Genomic DNA, 16,447 nt, shown 5'->3' on the forward strand with positions numbered 1-16,447 from the left:
TGGAACAGGTTACCCAGACAGGTGGTAAAATCTCCATCCTTGGAGGTTTTTAAGGCCTGGCTTGACAAAGCCCTGGCTGGGATGTTCTAGTTGGGGATGGTCCTGCTTTGAGCAGGGGGTTGGACTAGATAATGTCCTGAGGTCCCTTCCAACCCTCATTTTCTATGAGTCTGTGATTTTATGACTTCCATGGAGGAGGTGTGTTCAGATGCAAAGGAAGTGAGGACTCTGCAGAGGGCTCCAAGAGCTAACCGTTTACCTTCTGAATTACTTATTTTCCCTTGTGCACAAAATTTGTTGTTTCTACTTTCAAGGATTCATTCATCCCTTAGGTAGGTTAAAAAAAGTAGTGAGTTCTTTGCAATAGACAGGTAAAATCCATGTATGTTAGGATGAATACAATAAATAAAACCTGCATATTGGCATAGTGGCACATTGAATATCCATTTGTGTCTTTTAAAGACATTTGTACTTTTCATTTTGGGACTTTAGAGGCTTCTCTCTTTCTTGCTGTCTTTTTTTCTCTCTCCCTGGCTGCTTAAGCAAAACCAGGAGAGTGCCAGATCAGGAATAAGATTCTGTTTCCAGCTCTTTCACCAACACTATGGGTGCATATACATGTGAAATTAATGAGATGATAAACTTGGGAGCAGTTTGAGCCACAGTCAGTTGCTCCCAGGTGCATTGTCTGCATATGTGTTTAGAACAGCATCAGTTTGAGCCAGGGTGGAGCAGCCCTGGGCTGGCAGCAGGCTTGCAGGGGTCAGTTCAGGCTCTGGGTGTCAGTGTTGGGTGGCGGAGGGGCTAGCTGGGGCATGAGGGTGCTACACTGTGGAACTCTGCAGCAGGCAGCCCTCATACTTTAGCACCCTCTTGCCCCAACCAGCACATCACCATCTACAAGTGTGTTTTGTTGCACTTAATTATATCTGCTGTAAGACAATACTGTTCCCAACAGCACTATCTTATGGCAGAGTTAATTAATTTACTGTGCCCTAATACGAGCACATGTGTAGACAGTGGCACTTTACTGCAGTTGGCTAATTAGCGCTGCAGTAAAGTGCATTTATAGATGCACCTTACGGCCATCTTTACACATGCTTGGGGTGGGGGGGGCACTTTAGTTAGGGCGGCTCCACCTACTCTAATTAAAGCACCTGCAGCATCTTGTGTATTCAGCATTCTGTGGTTCAGAATGGTGTTGGGAGTGCTTTAAATAAAGCTCGTTTGACAAGCTTTAGTTAAAGTGCTCCAGCTGCCATTTGGAAGCATGGGAACACTGAATGCATGAGACACAGAGGCTGCTGGAGTGCACTAATTAGCATGCTCCAGTAGACTTGATTAATTGAGTAATTACAGTGCATTGGAGCAGCATCCCCACATGTCTACAGGAACCCTATGTGAGTAAAGATGATCTCCTTCTCCTGCTGCTAGCCTTTCTCTCCCTTGTCCAAGGTCTTCAGAGGTGTCAGTGGGTGGCGCGTGTATGTGCGGATGTGTATACACATGTGGCCTACGATAATGAAGCCCCAATATTATGGCATCTAGATGCTGGCAAAGGAGACATTAATAACCAGCTCCAATGTTAATATTTGATAAAATTATAAGCTACCAAAAATATGGCCTTGTGCCAGGAAGTGTTAGGCAACACTCTTTATAGGAAGAACTGACAGAAACACCTTTAATAAAAGTAAGCTGAAGTAAAACTGTACTAAAAGTCACCAAGAATCTGAACTGTGTGATCCATAAGCAATACATAGGATATGGGGATGGCGGGGGTCTAGGGTGGAGGGGGGACTTTTACTTTTACCTTCTTGTAGTTCCAATCAATCAGTGATGCAGATACTCAAAGTAGGAGGAAAGCAGTCCAGTGAATTTATATATTTTCTGTAATTTACAACAGTAAAAATGTATAGTACACAATTTAATCAAACATGATCACATTAGGAAAGGTGCTTCTACAAGTATTTCCATAGGAATTGCTGACAGTATTTTGCTTTGGTAACTTGCTGGCCAGCATGTGTACCTTTATCTGCCTAAGCCAAAAATGATGTACATCTGTGACAGCTCTCAGCACTGGAAGCTCTTTAACTTGGTCTTTTACTAGTCTCAGGCCTGGCTGATTCAGCCTTCATTGCTGGTCTACCTTGTGGCTATAGTCAGGAAAGAAATTGTAACCACAACCTAGTTGAGACAATGAGCACTGCTGGGGTGCATGCTTCACTGTAGTGGAGTTGCTTCTCAGATCCCCTGGGCAGCAATGCAATGCTGAAATACCCACTATATTCAAAGCAGAGGCACAACCTCACACCAGCTATTAAGCTACATGCAAAGGTCCTCTCTGTTCAAACCACAGATCCACAGGGAAAGAAAAACTGAACACATTGTAAGAAGTATTCTTCATTAATCCTTCTCTCCTCAATTGGAGCTGATAATGTTTAGGAGAAGAGATTGCTGTTATACTCCAGTTTTAAACAAAACTATACCCAGGAACATAGTTAGACTTCACTGAGAAGATGATGGTAGCATGTATACACATCATTCAGACATGTACTCTCTCTCTCTCTAGAAGGAGAGCCAGTAAGTATACCCTACTGATTCCACCACTCTTCCCTAGAATAGCTCTGTTCTACTGGGAACATACTCTAAGGGATCTCTCTTATCCCACTTTTCTGTTTTGTTGTTGTAACAGATAAATATAACTGTGCAAACTTTCCCCAGTATGTTTTTTACAACATAAAATGTACCTAAATTAATACAACCAAAGTATTTAGAATAGTTTTTTACATAATGGCTAAACAGGTGGCCGGTAGGAATGACTGACATCATTAATCCATCTCATCAATTTATATCTTAAGAAAACAAACCAAACATGCAGCAATCCTAGACATTTTGTAACCTGCCAACTTACTGTATCCTCAATTTCCCGCATGTTAACCTTGTCCTTCCTCTTCCATTCCTTCCTCTTGTTCAGCATGCCAACTTGTATCTAATGTTAATTTTGATTATGTGGGAAGGTGACCATCTTTATGTACGTGTCCATATGATGGCACCTCTATCTGATGAGAGCCGTGGGGTCCTATTAGAATACAAACAACATGAGAACAACAAATATCAGTACATTTACCCAGCAAACAAACCAGTGTGTGTTCAGGTTGATGTTTTTTTTTAATGCCGTAAAGCAAGAGTCACCTGCTGTTTGAATAAAACATGTTCCAGGTCTGTAGAAAGATAACTCAGTATCTCAGTCTTTGTGGAGTAAAGACAAGCCACATACTACTAATAATCCAAGAGCAGTAATACTACTTTGGACAAATATTTCATTATACAATAATTGGTTCAGCCTTAAAAGTGACCTGGCTCAATCAGACAATTCTAACTCAGAAAAAAAAGTGACCTCCAAATTACTGGTGCTTAGAATTCTTATGAAGATGCTAGTGGTGGATAGTGCTCCTCCTAGACATCCTACTATCACTGTATATGCTCCCCACTGCCGAAGTGACAGCTTAGTGAAAAAACTCTTCTACAGAAGTCAACAAATGCGAAGCAAACTTTGATGTGAACATATACACATATCCCATAGTAAACCAATTCATCTTGTGATTAATGTAATGGCTGTCAGTCTTCTGCATGTTGGCAGCACTGAGGAATAAAGCCTAGGCCCTCTTTCTCCATGAGCACATGTTTTCATCCTTTGAGTTAAAGGAACATTTTATTTTAGGTTTTACCAACATGTATCCTGTGACACAGCTGAACTCTTCTAATTCTCTCCAATAGAGGGCAATAGCAAAATACATAGTACCCACTTCTTCACATTAGCAGGCACAAGGCTAGTGCCTATGCTGACATTACTCAAGGATGATTACAATCATCAAAAAGGCTTCCCTTTTGAACAAAAAAATTCAAACAGCTGCTCTTTATTTTTCAAAATGTGAATATCGCCTTTTGCAACATACGTCACCACCATCTACACTCTATAATCTTTGTGCTACCTCACGGGCAACAGGATTGTCATGTTTTAGAGGACAATTCCCTGGTGAGGAAATCAATTTGATCTCTGGCCTTTTAGTGTATATATACTCCAGATGTTTATTAACACTTCATAAGGTATCATAATGACACTATTTCTTTAACAAGCGTCTCATCCATAATCTCGCTTAGGCTTTCGTCTCCCCTTGTGCTGATGTAGTTAAGCAACCATTAGTTTAAACACCGAAGTGAAAACAAGAAAACGGAAGTTTAGCAATGGACACAGTTTGCACTTGTACTGTTCAATAATGGCTTTAATCTGAAAAGATAAAAAGAAGGCAGCTATTTTGACTAATCTACTCAGAACAGAGGAGAAGGTAATCACGCTTGATCTTTGGACACAATCCATAAATCAATTACTTTAATTAAAAGGATGGTTGGAATCAGGCTTGGCAATGGAATAACTATTTTTCATTATTTTTATTGTTTGCGTTCTCACAGCACCTCACATGGTGCGGCTCTTTTATAGGGCTGCACCATGCCAGACACTGTACAGATATAAGCAAGAGCTGGACCTGCCTCCCTGACAGCTGAGAAAACTGGTTTTCAGGGACAGTTTACCTTTAAAATCCACTTACCATTGAAGTCTATTCATTAATGTTTTATTTTGAAAAAGACTCTCTCATGTAAAGTGTGAATATCTTGTAAAAATTTGCCATCTTGGTTATGTCTAGACACTTGTAGTCTCAGGAGCTCCTGGCAGGGGCATGCCTGAATGAGCACAGTCTCCCCACCTACTTAGACACCAAACCTGGGCACCACGCACCGAAGCCTCTGTGGGGTTGCCCACAGTGGCCACTCTCCAGACTGAGGTCTTAAAAGCAGCTGCAAGGTGGGATGGGCACTGAGTGGGTGGACACACTCAGGACAGCTTCACTGCTTCATTTCCTGACTTGGTGTGTGTGAGCAGGAGTGGATAGGCGAGCCTGCCCTGGAGCATCCCTGCCAAGACATGCCAGGAATGTGGTATAGACATACCCATAATTTCCCAGGGATCAAGAGAAATAGATAAGCTAATTTAATTTCCTCTTTGAGGTGCAAATTAAGCAGCTATTTTAATGAGTTCAATAATCCAGGTGTATGCAAAATGTAATTAAATATGGTTTAGAAAATAGCTTGCTGTGTTTGCCAAAGACAACTTCATGTGTACGGCAAAATCAGAGGAAGCAATTATGACAACATATACATTTAAAAAAAAAAAAAAGGAATGAGAACCTCACTTCCACTCTCAGAGTCCCCATTCCTGCTGGGCCAGGTTTTCCGTGGCACAGAGCATTGAAAAAATATAGTCACTGGTCTGCCTCAAGAAGCTGTACCATAAACAACATGCCAGGCATGAGCCTAGGACAAGGGATAGTATATTTAGGGAGGGTCAAGAGCAAGTACTACTGTGGAGACCTAGGGATTTCTGTGACCCACAAGGAACATCAGAGAGGCTCTGCTTGGCCTGTGGAGAGGTCCTCAGGGCTATCTAATGGTACATCTACACAGCAAAATGAAAGTATAATTGTAGCATACTTATGCTAGCTTTCATCTTACCAGCACCAGTAACAACGGCAGTGACAATGTGGTGACACTAGTTTCACCATGGAGTTAGCAAACATAGTCAAACTCTCTTAGACCCTGCATATCTACTTTTGATTAGCAGGCTGCATCCAGACTGGTAGTTACCCACTTTAGCTACAGTTCAAGGTCATGTGGGTATGCCTACTTGTGCTTCCACCACACCTATATTCTGCTGTGTAGACGTATCCTAAATTAGGCCTTGGGGTTCTCCACCTGCAAAGGAGGCCTGAATTGGAGGACACAAAGGGAAGAGAAGCCTCCTCTGCCTTACTCCGGCTTGTTATTCTTATTTAGTTAGTTAGTGAGGCAGAGTCCGTCTTCCTTCATGTGTTTGACAGTGCTGAGTACGCTGCCTTAACAAAAAAAGTGTTATTGGAAGGATATGGTCCTTAGTCTCATCTCATTAATACCAGTTTTATTCTGCTGTAGTTGGTTACTCTGTTTCCCTAGTGTAACCAGCAGTAGAATCAAGCATGACTTTAGTCCTAGTACTTGTGACACACAAAGTAAAGTAGCCAATTTTCCCCTTACTGGTTCCTTATTTTATATTTTTGAATAAGGAAGCTGCCCTAAATCTCAGTCACCTTTTTTCTGCTTAGTCTCATAATGTAAATTCCCCTTTTATGGATGAGTAGTTTTCTCACACCTCTTGAGAAATTTTTGGCTTGTTTCCAACATGTTATATTACAGCTGGCCAAACCTGGAACTTGCTTGACTCTAGAATTTATAAAGAAAATTCAAAATTCAGAGTGTGGTCATTAAAAGTTTGGTGAGGCTCTGGGATTGCAAGGGAAGCTGCACTGAATAGAAGTTTATTCACATCTGGAACTGAGACCAACTTGAGGTAGTGGGAAAAGAGGGAAGAAAAAAAATGTTTTGGTGAACCACAGAGCACTAAAACAACAACGAATTTCATGCATGATTCTCTACTTAGGCTGACTCTAACACATTGTTTTATTATGTGTAATTCTTCCTACTATCATGAGTTTACTGCACTGGAGAGGCTAACATCTTCATCATTTCATTTACTTAGTAGGTCAGCTTAGTAGGGCTGCTGTTCAGACCCCTCTTCATTCTCATCTCTGATCCAGTTGAAACAGGTTTTATTTTTCACTCCCCTATCTCACATTGGTTTAAATCAGTGGGCATGTCTACACGTGAATTTAATGCAGCTGAATAAACTGTGGAGCACTTTGCACCACAGTAAATTACTCCCAGGCGCAATGTCTATATGTGTATTTGGGACAGCAGCAAATTGAGCTGGGGAGGAACAGTTTAGTCCAGGAATGCTCTGCAGTAGCCAGGGAGAGCTCCAGGCTTTGGCTGAAGCTGTCTAGGTGCCAGCCCTGGGGTGGCAGGAGGCACCAGGGTCAGGCCCAGGCCCCGGCTGGTGGCAGCAGTGTGGCCCAGAGTCTGGGGGCAGCCCTGGGATGGCAGGGGGGCAGGGGGTCAGGTCCGGGCAGTGGGTGGCTGCATTGGGCAGTGGAGGAGCTGGCTGGGCTATTAGGCTTTTGCAGCTGCTGAGACCTGTGGCTACAGAGCAGGCAGGAGTGTTGCCCCCTGCTGGCTGGGTGGACAGGGTGCAATTTACACCCAGGTCAGTATCTACGTGTGTGTTGCTGCACAGTAAATAACTCTGCAGTAAATACTAGTACTTGTATTTACAAATAGTACCTTGCTGCAGAGTTGATTAGTTTCCTGCAGCCTAATAGGGCTGCATAAGTAGGTGCGAGATGTTTGCTGCGCAGCTATTTAGTCTACTCCACAGTAAACATCTCATGTTTGATTCTGCTCTTACATGAGTTTTACCCATAGTGTAATTCCACTCAATTACACTGTTGTAATAGAGGGAAGAGTTAGGCCCAAGACACCAAAATAAAGTTAGAGAGCTCAAAATGTTTCACAACATTGTCCATATTTTACAGATGGGGAAACTACAGCATACTGTAATGACGTGACTTGCCTAATATCAACCAGGATTCAAAAACGCCTCAGCAGCTTCTTCTGAGGAGATGTGGAGCCAGTTGTGTTTGCCTGTTATTCAATAGCACTTCCCCTCGTGTCTTGTTACTCCTCTTGCATCACATGCTACAGAAATTTCCCTTCAATAACCACTGTATTATTTTATAGATTTAACTTTCTAACTCTTTTCCCTTTCCCTCTTTCTCTTTTTTTTCTCTGTTTCCCTCTAAGACACATGTTCTCTCTTTAACCACTTAATATTTCCTGTCTATTCATTTATCAGCTTATTTTTGTTTCTTCCTTCCTCTTTGCTGTCTCCTCTCCCCCAGACACATCTGCCCAACCTGCTTATACTCTTTTCACTGGCTACCCATTGTCTTGGTTCCCATTCTGCTTTACTTGCAAAGAACGGCTACTTTCTCAGTATGATTCTTTATCCCTCATGGCTGCATTTCTTATACTGCACTACCCAGCTCTGCTTTCAGCCATTTCTTAGGGCCTGATCTTTCAGAGCAAATGGGACTAGACCCTCTTCACCTTGCCTGAAATTAAGTTACACCTCTTAATGTCTCATCTACAACCCTTGTTTCTATAAATTCCTAATAATGAAAAAATTAATATCAGCTGTGGAAGGCTTGGTGTCTGGAACATCTAGTCCACCCCTCTTCAGGAATTTCCAGTTTCCTCCATACTCTGCTGCTTTCTAAACACCCCATAAATTCCAGTAAGGGGCCAGAGAAACAATATTCACATAAGACCTTCTTGTCCTTAATGGCCCTGGTTCCAAATTCATACCAGCTGAAGCTCTACTGACTTGGTGACCTTACTTGTGATCCACACCAATGAAAAGTTAGAGGAGAATCAGGTCCCATATCTGAATTTTTGTTGCAACTTTTTACTCTTCACAAATAACAAATCTCAGTGCTGGGAGAGATCATCATAACTAACATTGGGCTGCTACTTAGGAGGTGGTTTTGTTTAAGATGTACAGTATACAATGGTCTTGGATCTAACCATAAACAGCATCTGACTGGAGGACCTGGTGACACTGTGGTGGGGCTATTGGTGGCAGGGTAGCTCCTATAAAATACCACAATGTTGCAACCTCCAGAGTAAGGAAAGTATAGGGCACCTCAAAACCCTAGCCCATGCTGCCTTGTGGGTACTTCTTGGCTAGAGAAAGGTTTTGGGACATCATCCTGACAGAAATGTGCCATGATTGAGGCATTAGGCAGTCAGCAGCAGTTTTTGTGTGTCGCTCTCTGGCAAAAGCTACAACTATCAAGGCATGGAATAGTTGGACTCAGTTTAGCCTTCAGATTCTGTCTCAATGGTTTAAAAGCGGGGTAGTAGATCTTGGGTATCCTAAACTGCTCTATACTCTTGCCTAGGCTTACAGGTTAAAGGTCTTGGTGTGATGGTTGCAGGACTCCATACATGTAGATTCATCAGATATCTGACTAGGCCTCTTATGCATACACCACAGTCCAGAGGATCAACAGGTGCCTACTACTACTACAGTACATGAGAGATACTAGCAACTGGAAAAGCTGCAAGAGAGGTAGTGGGAGCTTCTCCAGTTTTAACTGATGAGCAAGAAGCACCTGCAGAGCCTCTGAAAGCTGTACTCACAGGTGTAAGCCCTGAAAATTCACTTTTAAGTTTCTTTCTCATTACTGCTGTATCTTTTTGAGGAAAACTTTTGTTATTGATTTGAAACCTTAGTTGGAAATTCTTCAGATAGCCTGGTCCTTTTGCCCCCAGGAATCTGCAACTCTCAGGGTGCATCTATACATATGCATTTTACTGAGGAATTAACTAATTAGCTCCACAGCAAAGCATCACTGTCTACTTGTGCAGCACTATTTGGCTGCCGTTAACTAATTAACTCCACCATAGGACAGTACTTCCCAGCACAAGTACTAGCCTATAGCGAAGTATTTAGGTGCGTTCCAACACATGTGTAGATGATGACTGGAGGTAGCTCGCCCAGCCCAGAGCTGTTCTGCCCCAGCCAGCCCCTTTGCAACACGCTGAGCCAGGGTGGAGCAGCTCTGGGCTGGCAGGCTGTGGAGTTTATTCAGGAGTATTATTATCATGTATAGATGTGCCCTCCTTGAAGAAAATTGGAGTCAAGGAACTGCAATGGCAACAAACACCCAGCCTGTGAGGTGATGCAAGTGTTGTTAAGGCAGGTCTAGTCTGGTTGTATGTTGCAATAGCCGTCATGATCAAAATCAAACTAGTGCCTAACATGCCCCTGAACTTTCACATTTAAAATGAGGCCAATGGATTTTTTTGTAACTCTGTTTCAGACTTGTTGCCAGCTGCTAATTGGCTTTGGTCTTAAATGCAGACAGATACGATTTTTTTAAAAGCCCTGTTTTTCTGGAGACTACAGACTGTGTTTTGTGATCCCTGCTCTTGTGAAGTCCTCTGTTTGCTGTAGCATGTAGCTGAAAGGGCTAATCATTCATAGAATCTTAGATGCACAAAACCCACACTTACACCTGTTTGTCATTTTGAAAAGTATTGCTCTTTGCCCTGTTGCCTAAGCATTATCCCCCAAAAGACTGCCATCTCTAGGGTTTGAAAGAGAAACCCTCCACATGCACGAAATCTCCTGCCAAGAGAGAGAAAAAAAATTAGCCTTGTAAAATAACTTTATACGGTTTGTAATTTTTGGAGAGGTTTTTGTTTTTTTTTCTCTTAGCCTGACTTCAGAGTTAACTCGTGGTTTTTCTTATAGGCCTTGCATTTTCAGTGATGAAGTGACATACATATTTCTGTGTTATGTGCTGTCTGTCATGCTGCTCACCATTGCTAGTGACTGCATGATTTAGTATCTCAAATACTTTAGATTCATGAGGAATCAGAATGCATGGTAGAGGTGATACTTTTTATTAGGCCAACTAGGTATTTGCAAAAAAAAAATTCTTTATTTGCAAGCTTTTGGGCATACTCACCCTTCCTCAGGAATAGGAGAATGCAAAGCTTGTAAAATTGCTCCTAGGTGGAAATGAAAATTCATATTTCACTGAAAACCTGAACATGTTGTAAGATCTCCTGGTTGGAATAGTTCATTTTGTGCAAATTAGGCTCAGATAAAAGTTAGAACAGTCTGTTTTACAATCTTTGCATTCTTCTATGCCTGAGGAAGGGTAAGTGTGTCTGAAAGCTTGCAAATAAAGACTTCTTTTGGCAAATACCTAGTTGGTCTAATAAAAGATATCACCTTTACCATGTGTTCTGATTCCTTTTGCCTGTAGGCCAATATGGCTACAACCTGTATCCCTTAAACCTTAGATTCATGAGGATTCTTCATGAGACATCATAAAATGCAAGCCTCTGTCTTGGGTTAAATCCTATAAATATTATGAAAATACATTCTGCATTTCATTGAATCCCAAACAAGTCTGTCATATGGTATGTTTCTAGAGAATTGAACAAAGACGATCTTCCATCTCCTCTGATCACAAGTGAAGAGAAAGCTCCACCTGAAAGGAGATCTTGTCATCGTTGAGCAAACAGTCTACACTCTCACACTGATTCTGAGTTAGGAGTGCTCCATATCTGCATACATGTAAATAGTTATTAATAGGCAAGATCTTGGATTTTGCAAAACCAATAAAATGTAGTGTTGTGCTTTACAAATGTTTTTGTCTGACTGTTCTTTCCGTCAGCTTGCAACAGCTTCTGTTTCCTATAACAATCTTCTGCCATATCTCCTATCTACTGAACTCCCACTTTCTTTCATGTGATAGCTATCATATAGACCTGCGCTCTAGCCTGAGGAAACGCTAACTGACACCTCTCATCTCTCAGTAGACTGTGCTAACCACCAGTTAAGGCTGGGCCCCTTGGCAGCCAAGAATGCAATGTTCTTGAGGCCAGAGTGCACCTATAAGAGGGAGCATGACTATACAGCCCAGTAATGATGGCATTCCTCTGGGAAGGTAGAAATCAGGGTTCTAGCCCCTGCAGCATGACTATTTACATGTCTTACATCAGATAGTCAAAGGTTATAACAGAGCCCAGGAACTCTCTCAAACACCTACAACTTACTTCTGACCTCTCATGCTGGAGTCTTTATTCCCTATATTCTCTAAAGTTGTATCTAAACCTGTTGTCGACCCTTATTGTGTTATTTATATAGATGACATTATTGGGGGAAATGTTTAGTAGTCTCAGAAAAAAGCCTAAATATATTAGGAAAATCAAATACAGGTTTCCCTTGATTTATGTGGGTTCTGGTTCTGTATATGCAAATTTACTCTTATGCAATGACCCTTTTTATACCCCAGATTCCTTATAGGCAAGGTAAATTCACTCTTATGCAATTGGCATAGGACCCCCCCTTCCTCTCATGGGGCGGGGGCTGCACCATGTCCTAACCCCTCTGTGGCTCTGCTTGTCTTTCCTCACCCCAGCTCCTGGGCTGCGCCATGCTGTGGTGCAGGCGGGTGGTGTTGGCTGCTCCTGGGTCTGCTGCAGCAGGGGCTGGGGTGAGTGGGAACAGTGGAGCCCTGGGGGGTTCGGGGCACAGTGCAGCTGGCATCGGGTGCTCCTGGGGCCACTGCAGCAGGGGCTAGGGTGAGAAGCAGAGCCCCAGGGCTGCAGCAGAGAGCAAAGTGGAGGGAACTGTAAGTAGGTGGGAGTCACAGGACAATGGGGGCACAGCTCTTGCTGCTATGTGTACCCCAGGAGGGCTGTGGGCTGCACTGGGCTCTTTCTTGGAGGGGTGTGTACCCCTGGAACTGCGTGCGGGATGAAAGCAGGCTGCCACTGCAGGCTGGGGCCAATGGTGGCACTGGGCTCTTCCCAGCACTGGAAGGGCAGGTTAGGGGAGCTACAGAGAATTTTGGGGTAGCAGCAGCCCTCCTTCCAGCATCACCATCCATCTTGAGCACCAGGAAGAGCCCAGTGCTGCTGCTGGGCCCCAGCCTGCTGTGGCAGCCTGCTCTCATCTCATGCACATATCTGGGGGCATGTGCCCCCTGGGAAGAGCCCGGTGCATTCTCCCAGCCCAGAGCCCTCCTAGGGTGCATGTAGCAGTAAAAGCTGTGCCCCCACACCCACTTACAGTTCCTTGCACTTTGGTTCCTGATGTAGCCCTAGGAGCAGCAGACAGGCTACACTGCACCCTGCCCCTTCCTTAGTCCCAGTTTTACTTCCTCCCTCCCTCACATATTTTTCTTATACTCAGTTATCAAGTTCAACAAGCCTGAGCTAATTAACTGATTCAGATTTCTGCGCAAATGCAAGTTTGCTATTATGCATTCACAATCCAAATTCCTGCTAGCACTGAAAATGGTAACCTCTATTTGACAGCCCCTAACATTATCTTTGCTGACAACAGACATTAATAGGGACAGAATAAATATTGCTGCAATACACTTACAGATGAACTGGACCTCAAAAACTATATATGATTGTGCATGTATACATAAACAGTAAAATAGGGTTGTCTTGGACAACTAGATGGTATTCCTTGTCACATTTTTCTTGTAAATGCTGGGGGTTGTAGGGGAGGGAAGTTACAGTTTACCTGTAATGTAATACTTTATTTGCATGATCAGATTGCAAATAGATATTTACTGAATGGAAGGAGAAGGACTTGCTAAACCCATAAGACTGGCATTTCTGTATCCATAGCTTTTTAAAAATATTTTGACCTGGGTTGAAATCTATCTGTCATGGTACTCTATAAGACAGCAAAACTGGAAATTAGGCCCCCTCTCATGCAGGTAAAGGTGTGATTGGATCTAATGTGTGACTCACCCAATCACACATTAGATAAAATCACGCTTTATTGCCAGCATAAGGGAAGCCTGATCCCATGTGTGATGCAGCTGAGACCAAGAGCCCCATCAAATGTGGGACTCTTGGTTCTGGATATACCACACATGCAGCCAAGACTGAAAGCTCTGTCAGGTGCAGGCATTCTGGGCCCTGGCTGCCCTTCATGAGATGCTGGGACTGAGCGCCTCATCAGCTGCAGGACTCTCAGCCCTTGCAGCCATGGGACACTGCTGCAGTCTCTCAGCCATGAGAGTGCATGGAGCAACCTGTGCCCTTGAGGCTGGGAGACTGCATTGGCTGTGACTTCCCAGCCTTGAGGGTGTGTTGTGCTTCCAAAATGCCTGGGAGATTGCAGTAGCTCTGGCCTCTTAGTCTTAGACTACCTACATGTGCAAATTAAAGCTGGATAGAAACCAGCTATAAAGTTATTACACATTTTCAAGCAATAACTTTAGAGGTGGTTGGACCTTTTTAAGGCGGGAGAGTTAATTTGCACCTGTAGCCAGTCTAAATTTATTGCTAAGGTGTAGAAGGGACTTAAATGAATACCTGATGACCTGTTTATCCTTTGGACAACCAAATGTAGTGTTACCAACAACAACAGGCCTCAGTTTATAAACACATGCTTGTAAGATTTCCTAGCGAATTATACTCCCATGTATGACCCGTACTTTGATCATATTTACTTTTATGCTAATAGTAGGATGCCATGTTTCAGCTACACTTAGAAAGAAGGTTTTTCACTGGACATCTGTGTTACCAAGGGCTTTATTTCTACATTTACAAATGGCATCCCTCTGCTGTGGAATATTAGTAATGCTACAACAACACTACGATGCTCTGGTTTCCATGCCAGAGAACTTTAAAAAAACTTTGCTGAACCAAATGCAGCCTATACTGGCTCAAAGACAATAAATAAAAAAAAAAATCACATCTTCTTCCTTACAAAGGACACTCCACCACAAACTTATCCATGATGATGCCTGCAAGCAATCATATCTTTCACTGATCTCCTCTGCCAATCAGTTCTCTGTCCAGTGGTCTCAGAAAGTTGGGCAAGGAAGATTCTAAACACTGGACGGTGAGAACCAGATCATTCAGCTATTAAGTTCAACCCATTTCAGCTGAGCACTGGTTCTCACTGCAATGTCACATGACAAAATTGCTTTGGAAATACTTGGCATGCCATGTAGCTGAATGACACATTCACTTTCTTAACAAATGAATGGCACTGGTAGGGAACTTCTCAATCACAGAAGCCATTAAATAATGCCTGAAGAGCTACAACTCTTTATCCTCAGAGGAAGGTCTCTGGGTCAGTTAATACCATGTGTGATAAGAACCCTCATCCCCTACAGCAGGGGTGGCCGACATGTGGCATGAGCAGCCTGTGTGTAGCACACAATGGATCAGAGAAAGGACAGGCAGCAGGGCAGCAGACAGGGCCGGAAGCAGAAGGCAAAGTGGGAGATCAGAAGCAGAGAGCAGAGCAGGAGTTTGGGCAGGGAGCACAGACTAGGAAACAGAAAGCAGAGCATCTAACTGTGCAGAGGAAGGGGATCGGAGTGGTACTGAAGCCCAGACTGGGGCCAGAGTCACAGTAGCTTCCTGCTCCTTCCACCTACCATCTTGTACTCTAATCCAAGATGACACCCCCCTCCCCCACCACTCTGTTGAATGGGGGGAAACCTCATCTTGGATTTGAGTAACTACAGTAAATGAGTGGAGGTCAGAGATTATGGAAACAAGGACAATTCAGGAAGACAGGCTATCAGTTGTTAGCTTTTTAAAGTTATATTAAAAGCCTCCTTTGTCTCTGAGTTAAGCTGTGCAGACACCACTTATGGCTAAAAGCATCTCTCCCATAAAACTTAGACCAGAAGGCTGACCAGAAAGAGACTAGCTTTACATAAAACAAAGTTTTTATCTTCTCTTCACAGTCTGGGGTGTTGCATTTGACACCTAGGTATTAGCAATAGTTGGCTGCATTTTCTGTGACCAGGTTAGGGAACAAAAACCTCCCAAATGCCAAAACATGAAACAAAAAATTCAAAACTCATCCATTGTGCAAGTCACTTCATCACAAATGACTTTAATGGGTTACATCAGAAATGAATTTTACATTGCAGGACCCAATTCTCACTTCTGCCACCTTTACCCTTGGCTTCAGCAGTTATCCCTGACTTATATCCAAATAAAAGGAGAGTCACATGCTATTTATGCAGATCTTCCTAAAGCAGTGATTCTCAACCTGAGTTCTGGGGCAAGGTCCTTTGAAGGGTGTTGCTGAGGTGTGAGGGGATAAGCAGATAAGCTCAGGCTCCGGCTTGTCCCTGACTGGCTACTCCCCTGCCCCCAATGGCCAGCCACTTTGCAAGGAGGTAAACACTGTAATAAATAGAGTTTTTGAAATGTGGTGCTGCTCAATTCACAAAAGTTATGGAGGGTACCTTTTGTCTAACGAGAGATGCTCTGAGCCTAAAGAGGTTGAGAGCTACTGTCCTAAAGGAAAGCCATCTTTTTAAACTTCACAATGTCAAAACAGAAATAAAAGTGGTGGTTAAGTACATTATTAAAAGCAATCTCTGCCCCAAGAAAGGGATGAGAGTGTGGGTGTGCTTGACCATGACTACCCCGAAAAGATGATAATTGTTTCTAGAAGAACAGTGTCAGGTTTTATTTCAGTACGGAAGAGGTTTTATTTCACCACACAATTCATTTAAGTAAAAAACCCCAAAACAACCGTTACCCAAGAAAACCAGACAGACACACATGCACACCAGAGAAATGATACACTTTATAAAGCATTAATATGTATATAAGAGAAAGAGAGAGCGTTGCTTCCAAGGATTTGAACCATATGGACATGGCACATTTATATGCACACACACATTTAAATCTTTTAGTCAGACTATCTGTCTGATCTGTGAAAAAGAAACACATGATGAACTCCATTTAGCAGATGGCTAATAATTGATAAAAAAAGCCAATTTGGGGACTCAGAGATTTATGTGACAGGTACACAACGATGGAGCAATCTTTGCATGTGTTTTGCCTTCTCTCTGCTGGCAGAGAGCGAGAGAAACCC

This window comes from Crocodylus porosus, unplaced genomic scaffold (genome assembly GCF_001723895.1).
Source record: "Crocodylus porosus isolate Cpor-Errol unplaced genomic scaffold, CroPor_comp1, whole genome shotgun sequence".
NCBI lineage: Eukaryota > Metazoa > Chordata > Crocodylia > Crocodylidae > Crocodylus > Crocodylus porosus.